This window comes from Muscardinus avellanarius, assembly GCF_963383645.1.
Source record: "Muscardinus avellanarius genome assembly, chromosome: 13".
Lineage (NCBI taxonomy): Eukaryota > Metazoa > Chordata > Mammalia > Rodentia > Gliridae > Muscardinus > Muscardinus avellanarius.
In genome coordinates, this window is record NC_137799.1 from 35,729,809 (window position 1) to 35,742,578 (window position 12,770).

Below are 12,770 nucleotides of genomic sequence, written 5' to 3' on the forward strand. Positions count from 1 at the left end.
AAGATGTTTTTGCTCACGTTCTCATTAAACTTCCACTCCACTGACTTCTGTCTTTGCGTAAGTTAGAAAAGAAAAGAAATCCTGGCCTCTGAATATGTGCTCTTTATGGATGCTGGGATCCCTGACTCACTGGAAGGGGGATCCATCCTGTCGATGGGCTGCCCACTGTCTCTCTCCCTTCTTAACAGGATGACCTACCATCCTGATGTCTTCCTGTAGAGATCTGTTCCTCCCTCTCCTATATCATCTTCTTCTGGCCTGTAGACATGGTGGAATACAAGTTTCCAGCTCAGACTCAGTTTCTCCTTCTAAGTGTTCATGACACAAATCACTTCTGTGACCTCAAAAGGCTCGGGCATCTCTCCCCACCGGGGCAAGCAATTAATTGTCCAGCAGACACTGATTGGGTATCTTCTTGTTCAACTGTATTCTGACATTGTCTGTCGGAGATAATGTCAGAACCCACAGGCTGAGGGTTCATTTCCCAAGATCCCCCACACACACACTTCAGATGCCAGTCATGAGCCCTAGGGCATTTTACCTGTGCTTCTCACCACCTGCTGGAAATGCCTTTCTTAGGTTGATTAATTTGCTAGACTGGCCCACAGAACTCAGGGACACTCTCAGGGTTGCTTGTTTATTATAAAATATATTACAAGCCGGGAGTGGTGGTGCAAGCTTGTAATCCCAGCATTTGGGAGGTTGAGACAGGAGGATCGAAGTTCATGGACAGCCTCAGCTACTTAATGAAGCCCTTTGCAACTCAGTGAGACCCTGTTTCATAATAAAGAATAAAAAATAGGGCTGGGGTGTAGCTTGGAAGTAGAAGGTCCCTGAGTCCCATACCTAGTACCGCCAAAAAAAAAAAAAAAAAATATATATATATATATATAGTCTGGGAGCACCGTCCTCCAGGAGCTATTCGGAAGCTCTCTGAACTCTTTGTTTTTTCCTGGAGATTTCTTTGCACAGGCAGGACTAAAGTATGGACAGCTATGCCCAAAAGGGCATGACCTAATACTAATGGACTGATTGGGGACACACAACTAGGTCCTTAGGTTGAGATTCTTTTGATCTCTGTGCAGCCTTCCTTCCTGAAGGGCATGGGCCTGGTCTCCTTCTCAAATGGGGGTCTTGTGGTCTACTACCAGGCAAAGAAGGGCAAAGAATTTCTTGATGACCAGCTCCAGGCCAGAAACTAAGAAGATTAGAGTATATGACCTGCCTTGGGGAAGAGAAATTTTAGTTTCTCTGGCTAGGGAAGGGAGTTATGAGCCAAGAACTGTGGACAAAACCCAAAGATAGTATCATACCTAGCCACAAGATTGAATGAGGACACTGATCAAAGCTGGTCAATCTGCTGGGATGGATACCCAGTCAAACAGGGAAGAGAGAGAAGCCCTCTTACTGCTTTGGCAAAGCTGAGCAAATAATCTAAACCATGAGCTTCTGAGAGCCACACCTCCAGCTCCTGTCCTCGCAGGCATGCAGTCAGGCCCAAGGAGAGAGGACCAATAAACGAAAGCAGAGAAATTGAGGCAGTGGTGAAGGGAAAGGGCTGGGAGAGATGAGAAGGATCTGACAATAGTATTTGTTATCTGGACACAGAGATCCTGAGACCAGGCCTACTTTTTTTTTTTTTTTTTTTTTTTTTACAAAAGCCAATAACTCTCCTTTTTTAATAAAGCTAATTTTATTGGGATTTCTGTCCCATAACTAAAGATGCTTGAACTGGTCAAGGAGGCAGTAGGAGTTCTTCTTTCTGGGTGGAGAAGCAGCCGCTCAGCGATAGCGGGCAACCAGCCAAAACTTCACCAGCTACTTCAAGAGGTTTGAGGCTACAAGATGTTAGGAGGTTAGAGTGTGTTGTCTATTTCTTCTGCCCTTTACTGAGGGATGACCAGGAAGGGTGCTCTCACACACGCTGGGTTGTTTGAAAGCAGAAGGGAGCAGGAGGTGGATGAAGATGGGCTCCTTTTACTTGCAGCAAGATTCCAAGAGTGCAGAGGGTTCAACAGCCTTTTTCCTTAAAGAATTGTACAAGTACCATTCTGTGCTGGGGAAAAGGTGTGCCAAGTACAGAGGGAGTGCCTTGTCTGGAAGCAGTATTGACTGGCACACAGCCCGGGGCTGGTGGGGATCATCCTGGTCACTGAGAGGGTTAAAGTAGCTGAGGTCAGAGAGTGGCCACGGAAGGGGCACTGCTCCAGGCCTGTGGGGAAGAGCAGAAGTCACTCCAGGATGGTGCCAGTTCCTGTCTGCTCGGGGAATTCTTTTACATCCTCCAGGGCTGGGACCGATGGAACAGGAAGAACACCCTGACCCCATCCCATAACAAAGTGCATCTTGCTGTCTCCACCCAGAAGAACGGGAGAGAGGTTCTTAGTGGATGAATGGAATTGTTTTCCTTCTCCCCCCTTTTTTATATGCCAATGTGTCTATCTTAGAATTTTTTTTTCTGTCTTGCAATGTTGGGGATCCTGGGGCCTTGCACATGCTAGGCAAGTTCTCTGCCACTGAGCTAAACCCCTGGCCCTTCCCTTTTTAAAATATATATATATATTTTTTTTGGTACTGGGGATTGAAGCCAGGGTCATTCTAACTCTGAGCTATACCCCTGGGCCCTTTTTATTTATTTATTTTGAAAAGTCTCACTAAGTTGTTGAGGCTGAACTTATGCTCCCTCTGTCTCAGCTTCCTAAGTACTGGGATTACAAGCATACAGCAGCACATCCAGCTCTTCCTTAAAAAAAAAATAAATGGCCGGGTGTGGTGGCGCATGCTTGTAATCCCAGGGCTTGGGAGGCTGAGACAGGAGGATCACACAGGTTCTAAACCAGCCTCAGCTACTTAGTGAGGCTCTCAGCAACTTACTGAGACTGTTTCAAAATAAAATATAAAATAGGTCGGGGGTGTAGCCTGGAGATAGAGGCCCCCGAGTTCCATCCCCAGGACCACACACACACACAAACACACACACACACACACACACACACACACACACACACACACACGGAAATTTGGCAAACATACATATGGGGTCTAAAGTGCTATTTCCTGGTAGGTGGCAATATCATGTGTATGTCTCACAGGCTTCTCAACTACAACTGGATCAAACTATTGTCTTTTCATTTATTCAACATACATTTATTGAATGCCTGATAAGTGGCAAATACTCTTCCAGACTGGGGGAATAGAACAATGAGGAAAACAAAGAATCCTAAATACACTTTGCCTATGTGGAGTCATTCCCCTGGCAGGAAATAACATCACCACCCAGACAGCTGGCCAGGCCCAAACCTCAGGAACCAGGCTCTCCTAACTGAGACCTTTTGAAAGGTTCCTCTTCCTGAATCCACCTCAACTCTGGCCACTTCTTTTCTGCTAAAACCCAGAGCAAATCAGCTCTCTGCTAAACCACTGAGGCTGTTTCTATTTGCCCCCAGTCCCGGCAACACACAGAAGCCACAGCAGTCTTTTAAAAACAAAGACGGGGTTATAGACTATAGAACGTAACAGAACTGCAGAGAGCTAACATCCAAATAGGTACATCTATCTTAATAATAGAATTAATGTGAGCCACAGGAGGCCAATATGTGTTTATGAGACTCTCTTTGGGTATACAAAGAGTCAATGTTGAATTTGTTTTTCTATGATAGTGGAAAAATGTCATAATCATATATCCAGTTATCTAATCTACTGCCTCAAAATGAGACAAAATAAAATCAGTTCAATTAGCGAGCTCCCTCCCGCAGACTCTCAGAGCAGACATATGAAATCCAAGTCCCTGATCTCAGCCTTCAAGAACTTAGGCTCCGTGGCTGCCTCCCTGGCCTCCTCGCTTGCTCAGCTCACATTTACTCCTGCTGCAGCTCCTACCAGCTCCTTCTGCCCCAGCTACTTTGCCCTCCAAGACCAAGGGAAGAGGAGGGGAATCTCAGGCCTGGATCATCCTCCTTTCCATCGCCATCCCCAGAAGTCAGGAGTACAGCTCAAGAGAGCTCTGCATGAGGGCAGGGCAAGGGAGAACAGATGGAAATAGAGCGCGAGAGTGAGGCGCACTCTCAATGAACAGAGTGGACTTTCAATAACCAGGCCGTACTGCAATCTTCCTGTGTCTTTCCTTTGCCTCATGCCCCTCTGTTCTGAACCCTGATATGGGGTGCTGGGGAGACTGATCCCTGCAGGCGGTGCTTCCCAAGCTCTGGGTCAGCTCACTTTTGGCTGCAAGGTCAAAGACAGGCACTGGCCAGGACTAGAAACAAGAGAAAGGAAAGAATCAAAACACCCATCACCCTGTTTATCTCCAATAGACTTGGGCTGTGGGCTCTTTGTCCTTTATGACTCCAGGCCTAGCATAGTTCAACTTTTTGTGTGTGTGTGGTACTGGGGATTGAACCCAGGGTCATTCTACCTCCGAGCTACACCTTCCCATCCCCAGCTCCACTTTTTATTCTTTATTTTGGAACATGACCTTAATAAGTTGCAAAGGGACTTACCAAGTAGCTGAGGCTGGCTGTGAACCTGCAATCCTTCTGTCTCTGGGATTACAAGCATGGCCCACCCACCGATCAGCTTTTGATCTTTGACCCTAGCTTCTGGGCTTCTGTAACACTGTCTCTGTTTGCCCCTCTTTTGATAATACTTGGATAGACTTAACTTTCCTCTGATCATTTCTTGGCTTTTTTTTTTAATGTTATCACCTAGGTAACTGATTGTCTGCATCAAATTCTGTTTCATTAAAGTGCTTTTTGCCTTTCAGATGGACCTCAACTAATATACTTCCCGAGAGGTCTATGAGGGTCTATGCTAGAAGGAACTATGCTATAAAGAGAGAGCAGAGGTTACAAGAAATTGAATGGTTTAGGTATCTAAATGAAGGCATCTTAATTAAAAATAACTGAACTCAAATATCATCTGTCCAGAAGGGTCTCTACGCCCCTGCCCCAGTCTTGTTTTTAGCAGTTTTCAGTCTTAACTAAATTCACCTCATCTATTTGTTTGCATTTTTTTAGCTACTTCTCCCACTCCCTGCACCAGAATATAACATCCTCACGGGCAATTGCTTTGCCTTTTTCTGTACTCCCATGTGCTCACTAAATCATTAATAAATGACTGAACGGCATCAGGACCCAACTGATGGGAATTTATGTCACCCACAGACCCTGGACTTATGTCTGCATGAGATAACTAGAGGTCACTTTGGTTGTCAACCCTTAAGGAGGTGGCAAGTGCAGTCTTATTGAGTGTGAGTTGCATTTCTGGATTGTATGTGTGGAAATGTGTATGTATATGGATTGTATATGTGGAAATGTTGTCTGTTTAACACTCAAGAGGTGGAAGGCAATGGTATCTTATTTTCACAAGCCCATTCCTTTTTCTTGTTTCTGTAGCATCCTCTTTTCTTTCTTATCCCACCCATGAAACTCTTGAAGAATGCAGAGTGTATGAAGGTGGGGATTTTTCACAGAATGAGCAGATGTTTTTTACTTTTTAAAATTTCATTTAGGGTTAATAAAATATTTAGATTTTTTCTTATTTTTCATCAGTTTTGATCATTACATTTTCATAACATATTATCTGTTTTGTCTACATTTTATAATCCAAATTTGTAAATTATATATGTAGATTCTCTTATATTTTCAAACAGCTTTTGTATCAGTGGTTTGTATCGTTTTCATTTTAATTTTGTATATGTGTATTTTTTTTCTTTCCTTTACCAGAAGACTGCTTGCCCATTTTCTAGGTAAAATAAGGGTGCCTTGAACACAGGTACTGAAACACTACAATAATTGATCTGATAGCCTGGGTGGTACTAAATGACTAATGGGTGGGTAGTGTATACAGCTGAACAAAGGGATGATTTGCGCCCAGGAGGGATGAAGTGGGAGAATGGAAGGTTTTACCACATCTGAAGAATGGTGCCCAAGTTAAAATCATGGAATTGTTTATTTTGTAACATTTCTTTTACTATTATTGCACTGCTGTTGACCTTGAGTACATGAAGCCATGGGAAGGAAAACTGCAGAAAGGAGGATCCTGGGACCTCACTTTGAAACTGAAGGGAAGAACCGGGGAAGCTGGCTGTCAGTGGGATTGCAGAGGTAGCCTCCATGTCTGCCTCATGCCCCTCTGATTTTAGCTATAGCTGTGATAAGATAATTCTGACTCTCCTCCTGCTGCTGGTGTTCCACTTCCAGACTCACACCATGGTCTTTCTCTTAAGACCAAGCACAGACATGCAGAGGACTTAGTACCCTGCAGGCAGCCTTCACACGCTCCAGCCTCCAGTCCATCTGCTGGATGCTGAGAGACGGGCTTCTGAGTGCTTCTCTAAGTCCTGATGGAACCGGGCTCCCACTGCTGATAGTGGGACCTCAATAATTTGTCCGTAGATGGACTTGTCTTCCTCTTTCATTCTTCTAATTTTCTTGCTCCTGTGCTTCCCAGGATGACTTGTACCAAGTCCTTTTCTCAGTCTGTGCTTTTGGAACTCCAAAACACTTGTCACCACAGTCTGGGAAGGGCTTGAGGTCGACACAGAGTAGATTTGATGGCTCTAAGTCAGCCACTCTCATCCTTGTGAGGATACCCTCCCAAAAAAAAAGCAGGGCACAGATGAACAGAAAATGCTGCACTACTTAAAAGCTGTCAGAAAGAAACTGGTAGTTTTGCGGTGGGATCCTTGCATAAGCATAATACTATGAGAAGAAGCAGCTTCTCCAACTAAGAGGAAGTGCTAGGTGTCAATTGGTAGAGAGATCAGAGACAGCTGGGGTGGTTTGGGGTGACAGGCCCTCCACAATGGGGGACCACGCAGAGCCCGTCTCTTTCAGACCACTGCGACATCAGCAGGGTCCTCAGCTGCACCAGCTTGCTACTAAGGACCAGGACAGCATCGGTACCCTGGAGGTGACCTGGCCTCAGGGGACACCTGAGTCCCCACCTCCACCTAGTAAGTTCCTGAGTAAATACCCCCAGAGTACTTGAAGGGGGGATTTTTGAGTGACTTTATGCTAAATTCACATTTAGAAAATCAAACTTTTAATTAAGCTAAAAGAAATGAATCTGTTTTATCATTACAATTTGGCAAAGTCCAGAACATATTTTACAACAGCATTATCAACAATTATTCACTTCAGCATTTCCAAAATTCAGTCATTTATTACCATCTTCATAACACACCATTTGTGCTATCAGTTATCTAGTGTCTTTCTTTCAATCAACACAGTTTTTTAGGTACCCACTTCAAATTATTATTATTATTATTATTATTATTATTATTATTTTGGTAATACTGGAGATGGGACAAGGGACCTGCTACCTCCAGGACACACCCTCCAGCTCTTTTTATTTATTTGTTTTTATTTGGAAACAGGGTCTTGCTAAATTGCTGAGAGCTTCAGTAAGTTCCTGAGGCTGGCTTCAAACCTGTGATCCTCCTGCCTCAGCCTCCCAAGCACTGGGATTCCAGGTATGTGCCACCATGCTTGGTTCCCACTTCTATTTTTTATTAAGTAAAAATAAATGTGAAATAATGGTATCTGCTTATATTTTTCTAACACACTGTAATAAGTATGTATCTATTAAGATAAAAATCATTTGGATTCACATGTGGTACAAAACAAAGATTTGTTCATATTTACAAATTACACTGGCTTTGTTTCTCATTAGATTTCTGGTATGTTATGATGGCTTCCACATTGGGAGATCTTAATACTCTGTTAATTTCCATACAGCTCTAACTCTTCCCTGAAGTTGGTTTCTTAGAATGTGCTATGTGCTAGGATTCTGAGCCTCGACAATCCCAAAAGTGTCTCTTTTGTGCTCATACACAGAAGACTGGTTGACTGTTGAATTCTAATATAATTCTTAATCCACAGGATTATGTACTCATTGTCCATCATCATCTTATTTTTTAATATTGCAAATGACAACTTCAATGCCAGTCTAAATTGCTTCTTTGTGGAAGTTTGTAGGATTTTTACATTATCATTGAAATTCTACCAGTTATATCCCTGGGAGGATTGCTGCCACAGTTCTTCCAGGACACAGTAAACCCCTTCAATTCATCGCTCCTTTGGCTTAAGGAATTTTCTTTCATTATTTGATTAATTGATACTTCTCCTCATTCTTCTTTCTTATTCTATGACTTCTATTATACAAATATTAGAACATTATATCTATCTCCATCTCCTTTATCTTTCATCTCATGATATTATCATTTTGTCTGTATCTTAACATAGGCAAGTATGAGAAGATCACGTTTATTCTTCAGATTTGATCTAAGTAAGAATTCACTAAGGGAGATTTCAATAGCATAAATGCTGCATTGCAGTTCTGTTTTATTTTGGTGAGCATACTGTCATTATTATATTTTATTTTATTATTTTATTTTATTTTATTTTATTTTATTTTATTTTATTTTATTTTTTGGTGGTACTGGGGTGGAACCCAGAGGCTTTCTACCTCCGGGCTATACTCCCAGACCTTTTTTATATTTTATTTGGAAACAGGGTCTCACTAAGTTGCTGAGAGCCTCACTAAGTAGCTGAGGCTGGTTTCGAACCCGTGCGATCCTCCTGTCTCAGCCTCCCAAGCGCGGGGATTACAAGCGTGCACCACCACGCCCGGCTCATTATTATACTTTAAATAACTGTTTCTTGTCTTCCTTATATTCCATGTCATGCTTTTTTTAAAAACCTTCTGCAATTTCACTGAAAACACAAGTTTGAATTTTAAAAGTTCTCGACTGTTTGCTGAAAGAATTCTTTTTAAATAGAAGCCATTGGCTCTGACTGATCTGCTAGTTTCCATCCTGGGGCTGCTGGACCTCCTTGGATGTTATTTATTGATGTTCATAAATGTGAAAGTCTACATAGACAGCTCATGGTAGCTCTTCTGGGTATTGTTAGCAATTTCACAGGTGTCTAGGAGAGTCCCCAGATCTTCCCCAACTTATCTTTGTCTCCAACTCCTCCCAACTGTCACAGTCCCTCAGTCAAAACCCAGTCACACGTGTGCCCAGCCTTTGCTGGGGTTGGAGATAGCTAGTCACCCCAGGTTCCTACTCCCCCAAAAGCCTTCAGGTTTCTGCTGGTTGATGTTTTCCTTTTTTCAGCAGTGACTTTGCAGGTTGTCTTCTTCCTCTTCTTGTTTTTATCATCTCAGTAAGATTTTGGGAAGTTGTTTCAAGCTCAAATTGTTATCTTGAAATCAAATCTGGGTGGCTTCCTGCTAGATTAAACTCAGAGTAGCAGGCTCTTCCGTGACCCACCCACAGACCTCCAGCAGGTGGTTGATAAATCTTTATTAAGTTACGTTTGAGGCTCGCCGCAGCAACTTAACGAGATTTTGTCTCAAAATAAAAAATAAAAAGGGATGGGGATGTAGCTCAGTTGTAGAATGCCCCTGGACTCAATCTCCAGTACTACCACATGGAGAAGGAGAAGAAGAAGAAGAAGGGGAAAGAGAAGGAGAAGGAGAAGGAAGAGGAGGAAAAGGAGGAGAAAAGAAGGAGAAGGAAGAGGAGAAGGAGGGGGAGGAAGAGGAAGAGGAGGAGGAGGAAGAGGAGGAGGGAGAGGAGGAGGAGGAGGAGGAGGAGGAGGAGGAGGAGGAGGAGGAGGAGAGTATCACGTATAGAAAAGTAGGAGCACCCCAGGATATTTTTTAAACATTTTGACATTTTAAAAATCAAAGTGCTTGCCAGGGTGGTGGTGCATGCTTGTAATCCCCATGCTTGGGAGGCGGAGACAGGAGGATTGCGCAGGTTCAAAGCCAGCCTCGCTGGCTTAGGAGACCCTGTTTCCAAATAAAAAATATAAAATAGGTCTGGGAGTGTAGCCCAGAGGTAGAAGGTATTCCAGGAACCCCAGTACCCCACCTCCAAAAATCAAAGTGCTCAACCAGGTGTGGTGGCGTACGCTTGTAATCTCAGCATTCGGGAGGCTGAGACAGGAGGATTGCTGTTCATGGACAGCCTCAGCTACTTAGTGAGGCCCTTTGCAACTCAGTGAGACCCTGTTTCCAAATAAAGAATAAAAAATAGGGCAGGGGGTATATCTCGGAGGTCTAATGCCCCTGAGTTTCATCCCCTGACCAGCAAAAAAAAATCAAAGTGCTCATCATAGAAATATCTCAACTTTTCTGGGCTATCTAGGCACTTCTTATTTTATGGTTCATTCTTGTTATTATTACTAAAGAGTCCCTTGGTCAATATCTGTTGAGTGAAATAGCAATAGAGAGGATTTTGAATATTCTTTGCACACAGAAATGAAAATTGTCTGAGGTGATATGTGTGTCATTTACCTGGATCTGATCCTTACATATTGTATTCAGGTATTGAATTATCCCTCTGTATCCCATAAATATATACAGTCACTATGTGTCAATTAAAAATAAAAAAACAGCTGGGCATGGTGGTGCAGGCTTGTAATCCCTGCACTTAGGAGGCGAGACAGGAGGATCACGCAGGTTCAAAGTCAGCCTCGATGGCTTAAGAGACCCTGTTTCCAAATAAAATATGAAATAGGTCTGGGAGTGTAACCCGGAGGTAGAAGAATTCCATCCTCAGTACCACCAAAATAATAAATAAATAAATGACAAATTAAAAATATCTATCAAATGAATGAGTGCAAATGACCCCTGGGCGCCCCCTGGCTGAATGGTGTCTGAGAGAAGGAAAACAAGCAAGTCTATAAGGAGAGGAGGGTGGGAAATTTCCTCCCACCAACATGTCAGACAACAGGGCCCTCTGGCTCCTTCTTGGAACTAGAGCCCTGAGCAGGCTTATAATAAGTCTATTTAACAGTCATCATGGCATGTGTGCCTGTCAATCAGAAGGAGTCTAGCCCTACATTTGGGGCTGAGTCCTGGGCCTCTGCTGAGCCAGATAAAATCTTAATCACTGGATTATAGGGAGAATAAGCGGGGGGCAGGGCATGAGGGTATGTGAGGCTTGAGACTGTGGATATTCACCAAGAGCAGGTACTAGTGGGGATACTTTGAGTCACAGACCTAGCCTTGGAAATGGGCAGAAAAAAACCAGGCAGATTGAAAGACAGCATCTGACAAGGCTGGAGGAAGAAGCCCTAAGCTCCTCCTGGAGATGCCTGGACAGGCCGAGCACAGTGAACACGGATGAGATGCGTACTCAAGGCCAGCGCCTTATTCTCAATACTCCTAGTAAGTTAGCTCAATGAAGAGATTTCCAAGATTATCTCTATTTTATAGATGAAGACACTGAGCTGCCGGGACAGGTTGAATATAGATGATTATTTTCAGGTATTTGAAGATTTTTGGTAACTTACCAACGAGTACATGGCTAGCAAGTGGCAAAGCCAACTTCAGCCCCAAACAAAGTCCTTTCTGCACTCAACTACCAGGTTAAGTTGCAATAAAGGTAAAAGGCAAAGGGGGGAAAACAGCCAGTGGCTCCCAAAGAGCTTCATGGAGAACCACTGGTGAGCTCAGGAGCTGCCTAGAAAGGTCCTTCCCCAGCTGCCATGGTAGGTGAGGCTGGATTTACAAGCTGTCCCTACTGGAGGATTCTGAGGAGTTGGGGGGGGCGGGGGAATATACACAAGATCTGAAATGGCCTGTGGCATTATAAAGGCTTGGTGAGTTTAAAAAGTAGGGGCATCATTTCTCTCTCTCTTTTTTTTTTCTTTTGCAGTACTTGGAATGAAACCCAGGGGCATTCTGCCTCCTAGCTACACCCACAGCCCTACTTTTTATTCTTTATTTTGGAACAGGTTATCACTATGTTGTAGAGGGCTTCCCTAAGTAGCTGAGGCTGGTCATGAACCTGCAATCCCTGTCTCATGGTTCTGGGTATGAAAAAATTTGTTCAACCAACCAATATTTCTGAAATCCTGACTGAATAAACATAAGGCCCACTTGATTTTTCCTAAATACAGTTTGATTCTAGATCTTACCTTCTTAAAATCTTTCCAAGGTGCCCCACCAGCTGTAGGATGAAGTCAACATACTTTATGGTAGAATTCAAGGCATGGGCTCACCTCTGCCTATCGGTCCACCATGCCATCCCCCACCCACAGCCCTTCCCTGATGCTGGGGGTGGTATTTTTTTGTCATCTGAACTTTCTGTGCCCTATGTTTCTGGGCATTTCAAACTCCTGTGCATTTTGGACAGAGGAATAATTTCTGCACAGGTCATCTCTGGTGGGGCTACCAATCATAGTCACAAGAGGGGTTGATCAGGGTCCTTTTCAGAAATTGATATAATCCTAGAGAGGAGGGGAAGTCTTCTCTTTCCTCTGGGGATACTCTCTAGGGTGGTGGGATAGTACACATCTGCACCTGTCCGAGACCACCTCTGCCACATCAAGGAATTTTATCCTCTGTTAGAACGAGGTACATACAGAGAAAAGCAGAAGCAAGCAAAGCATACAGACAGGCACATGCACGCGCGTGCGCGCGCACACACACACACACACACACACACACACACACACACAGACCAAACCCACATTGCCACACACCATAAGTCTCCTTCCTGGTCTCATGAGCTAATACATTCCTCTTTTGTTGTTGTTTGCTTGTTAATTTGAGTGTGTTTCCTTTATTGACTAATACAGTGTCTTGACTAATACTCAGCTGTACTGGGTTGTGGACAGTTCCCAGAATTCTCCTGTACACATTCCTTAGGGGTTCAAATGACACAGTGCAAAACACATACGGCCCTGAGGATACAGGAAATTCAAGGGTGGTTCCTGTAGTGCATTTGTTGTTGTTGTTGTTGTTGTTGT